Below are 4,597 nucleotides of genomic sequence, written 5' to 3'. Positions count from 1 at the left end.
TGTCTGTCATCTATCTATCTATCATCTATCTATCTTGTCTGTCATCTATCTATCAATCAATCATCTATCTACTCTATCATCTATCTGTCTGTCTGACTTGTCTTTATTTTATCTATCTAATCTAACATCTATATTATCTATCATCTATCTATCTTTATCTATCTATCTAATCTGTTACTTATTTTATCTATCTACCTGTCATCTATCTATCTACTCTCTATCTATCTATCTATCTATCTATCTATCTATCTATCTATCTATCTATCTATCTATCTCCATCCATCCACGTAGTAATGCCCACCAAGATTTCAACAGGAGAGGGTTGGAGAGCAAGAGAGACACTGGAAGAGTCAAGCTGGTCTGGGAGTGCCCATCCTTCTGTTTGCTCCTGGAATGTTCGCTCTCACTTGGAAACCTTAGTTTCTGCTCCACGACTCTTCTCTATCCTTGCTTTCCACAACCTTAGTCCCACTTCCACAAAGACAGTAAAACCACCGAAACAGATGTGGATCTTGTATGCATAAATTAAGCAAACTTTTATCATTTACCAACTACATAAGGTGCTGTGATGGGAGATGAGCAGCCCAACAGTAAACAGATGTCCCATTCACATTGGGGAAATTCAAGGAGATTTAATAAAGGAGAGCCGACCAAAATAAAGGCTATTGATGCAGAAACCATTTGATCAAGGTTTATTGGAAACCAAATGTGACAATCGACCTAGGAAGACACACCAACAAAGGGGTATGTCCCCAGATCTGTTACAAGTTGGAATGTTTTTATGAGAAAGTTGAGGAGAGGGGAGAGGGATTCCTCTTATCGGGGTTGTCCATTGGAGGGTAGGATGCATAGGTTACAATCATTGGCTGCAGATGACAACATATAGGCTAAAATGTTTCACGAGCAAGAAAGTCAGCAAAACTTTATCATTCAGGAACAAATATATGTCCTTTTCAACGTTAGTTGGCTGCATATTCATCAGTATGTCTCATAATACAATTTGAGGGACTCACGATAAGACTCTACGCAAGGACAGGATGTAAGCGGTGATCCATAAGACCTTCCCTAGGCGGCTCATTTAGAAGTCTGCCAAATGTGACCTGCAGGTTATCAGAAGCGATGTGTGCAGGTGTGGACAGGTACCATAGCAATACCACGGAGCCCAAAGGGCCAGAGGAAGTACTGGTTGGCAGAATCTAGGAAAGTCTTACAGAGAAGTCCAGTTTTAGAGAAATGATGATCTCACTCAAGGGACCGCACCAGCCTGAGGCAGCCCTGCAGGGAGGGAGCCTGGGCTTCCTCAGCCCCACACCCCTCCAGGCCTTCCTTTCTCCCCTCCCCCTCCTATTTCCTGCCAGTGTCCCTATTGGTCAAATCCATCTGGAAGCCAGGTGGCAAGGAAGCTGATGGACGAGGCTGATGTAGATCAACCCCTGCAGGAGAGCAGAGTGGAGAAAGGAAGACAGCAGACTGGGAAGAACAAAATAACAGCATCCGCCACATCTGGAAATTGATAATGCATTTCCTACAATTGTTAGTTACATCTAGCACATTATGATATTGTGAGCAAACACAAGAACAATTTTTAGAGAGCTCATTTAAAAAGAAAAGGGCTTCAGAGTCCCTTCTCTTCCTAGAGATGGTAGAAAGCAAGGCTATTTTGCCTTGTCAATCATATATAATTAGGGAAACCGAGACCCAGAAAGCTGAAATAACCAGGGGAAGTCACAGAGCTAGTTATAGGCCTAGGGGGAGAACTTCAGGCCCCCGCTCCTTCCACCACAGAGATGGCAGATACGGTCCTGGGGCTCCACTCCTCTTTCCCTGAGCCGGGACACACATCACTAATCAGTCAAGGCATTTTTCTCCGCGGAATTTGCCCTCCCTGTCAACACTGACTTCTTGGCCTTTCTCTCATTGAAAAGCACCTGCGGTCAAGTCCAAACCTACTCACTAACTCTGCACTCTGCCGCTGTATTCACTGCAAATGTCTCAGTTTAGATTCCTGACAAGAACTAACCCTCACACTCAGGAACCCATGACATGTGATCAGAATAGAGGAGAAATGATATAGTTTCAAGGAAATCAGTGTTTTCTACCCAAGAGGGTCCGGTTTTTGTTTAAGTTGACAAATTTTGGCTTCCTTCAGAACTAAGTACTCATGTGGTTCAATTCATCACAGATCTGGTCAGCCTCTATTGTATACTCAGTGCTGTCTAGCTGGGTATTTGTTGCCTTCAAAATGTTGAATGAAACTTGGGGAAAAAGACATCCATGCTATCCTCTGCAACCTGGGCTGACCGGGGTCTGGGGGAGGTGCTGTTGCCCAGCTGCGCTCTGCACCCACTCCTGGGACCTGGACCCGGAGGAGCTCTGCGTTTCGCCCTGGTTCCCTGCCTCAGTGTGGATGTACTTTCTTTCTCTCCGAGGCCACCTCGCAGCCCTAGACAGAATAGCTTGTGCTCCACCTGCTCAAACTAAGAAGACCCTAATAAGCCCACTCCACTGTCACCTCCTTGGAAGGTTTGGAAATTTGTAGATAAGTATCAGGATGAAAAGTATGTGAATTTGGTAGGGGGATTTAAAGACGAGTGTGGAAGGTCTAATGTGAGAGCTAGTCCCGCTGTGGCCCAGGTCTGAGGTACATTCAGGGATGAATGTGTGTGAGCTCCCTGGGGTGAGGAGCTCCCTGGGGTGAGGAGCTCCCTGGGGTGAGGTGATGGCAGCACCAACTCCTCACTCAGGCACAGGACTTCATGGGCCCCAAGGTCAGAATTAGGGTGATGTTGGGAGTATGAATGCAACCAAACTTGTGCCCTCAATATTTGAGGATTTTCAGAAGCTTTCTTTTCTTTTCTTTCTTTCTTTCTTTTTTTTTTTTTTAATGAGATGGAGTTTCACTTTCGTTGCCCAGGCTGGAGTGCAATGGCACGATCTTGGCTCACTGCAACCTCTGCCTCCTGGGTTCAAGCGATTCTCCTGCCTCAGCCTCCTCAGTAGCTGGGATTATGGGTACCTGCCACCACACTCAGCTTATTTTTTGTATTTTTAGTAGAGACGAGGTTTCACCATGTTGGCCAGGCTGGTCAAGCTTGAACAAGCTGTCTAGCGATGAGTCCAGGCTCAGAACCACTCCACCATGTTCAGCCTCTCTGTTCACCCAGAGCTACAGCTTTCCTTAGAGTACTTGGGGTGAAGGTGGATGGGCGGGAGTGGGCCCCATCATGAAACCCAGGAGTCTGGGAGCTAGACGGCACTGTGCAGGCACTGCGAGTCAGAGAAGAATTTTGGCTGACGTGATCAGAGTTTTGCTGTAGAAAGGTATCGAACTCATGACCTCAGGTGATCCACCTGCCTCAGCTCCCGTGCTAGGATTATAGGCATGAGCCACTGCACCCGGCCCCGAAGGGCTTTCTTCATGGCTCATCGTTTACCCATCCTTTCTTTACTCAGCAGACGCTGAGGGTACTGCATGAGCCAGGGAGTGCCACGGGGTGATGAGTGCATCCAGCTCGTGCCCATCTCATGGTTCACAGCCGACATTAACACAGGACTAGCAAAGCTGGACTTTCCTATAAGCTTGGGGAATTAGACCTAAATGTTGGATACTTTTTGTTTATTTGTTTCTCTGTGTGCTGGCATCTCAATTGTTCTATTTCCATGTGAAGTGCAGCTGCTTTGAGACTCTAAATTCCGTTTACAACATTTTTGGGTTGGCCTGTTATATAGGAAATATTTATTTGGTGACCACAGCTCCTTTCTGTTTTTGATGCTGAATCGGAAAATGCTGTCTATCCATTGAGAATGCTCTAGTTAATGAGAAACAAATGGTGGTCTGAGAGGTACAAAGCTTGTTGACCAGTTTTAGTGAATTTTTATAATTTTCTATTGCCTTCATTTTGAAAACTGGTTTAACTCTCTTGTACCAAAAGCAGGGCTCAGCTATGTTTTTAGCAGTTTCCAGCTCTACATCACAGCCAAATGGCTCAAGTCGGTAGCCAGAGATTAAACACTAAGAGTTATCTCTCTCGGCCAGTAGACTGGGTTCCCTGCATTCCCACCACGTCCTGAAGGCATTTACTGGAGAACTTAATGTGGCCCACACCCTAGTCCCTTATACATACAACAGTCCTCTACCCAAGGTCTTGCTTTCTGCAGTTTTAGTTACCTGTGGTACATTATAAGATATTTTGAGAGAGAGAGAGAGCACATTCAACTTAACTTTTATTACAGTGTATGGTAAAAATTGTTCTGTTTTATTAGTAGTTATTGTTGCTAATCTCTTACTGTGCCTACTTGATATATTAAACTTCATCATAGGCATTTATGTATAGAAAAAACATAGTGTGTATATATATGTATATACACACATATGTACACCATATAAATATAAATATACACACACAGACACGGTGTATATATGTGTATATATACAGATGTATACATATGCTTACAGCTATGGTGTATACATATATATGTCTATATACACTTATACATATATATGTCTATACTCACCTATATACATATATATGTATATACATACCTATATATACACACCTATATACATATATGTCTATACACACCTATATACATATGT

Source organism: Mandrillus leucophaeus, unplaced genomic scaffold (assembly GCF_000951045.1).
Source record: "Mandrillus leucophaeus isolate KB7577 unplaced genomic scaffold, Mleu.le_1.0 Scaffold160, whole genome shotgun sequence".
Taxonomy (NCBI): Eukaryota; Metazoa; Chordata; class Mammalia; order Primates; family Cercopithecidae; genus Mandrillus; species Mandrillus leucophaeus.
Note: the sequence above shows the minus strand (reverse complement) of the source record.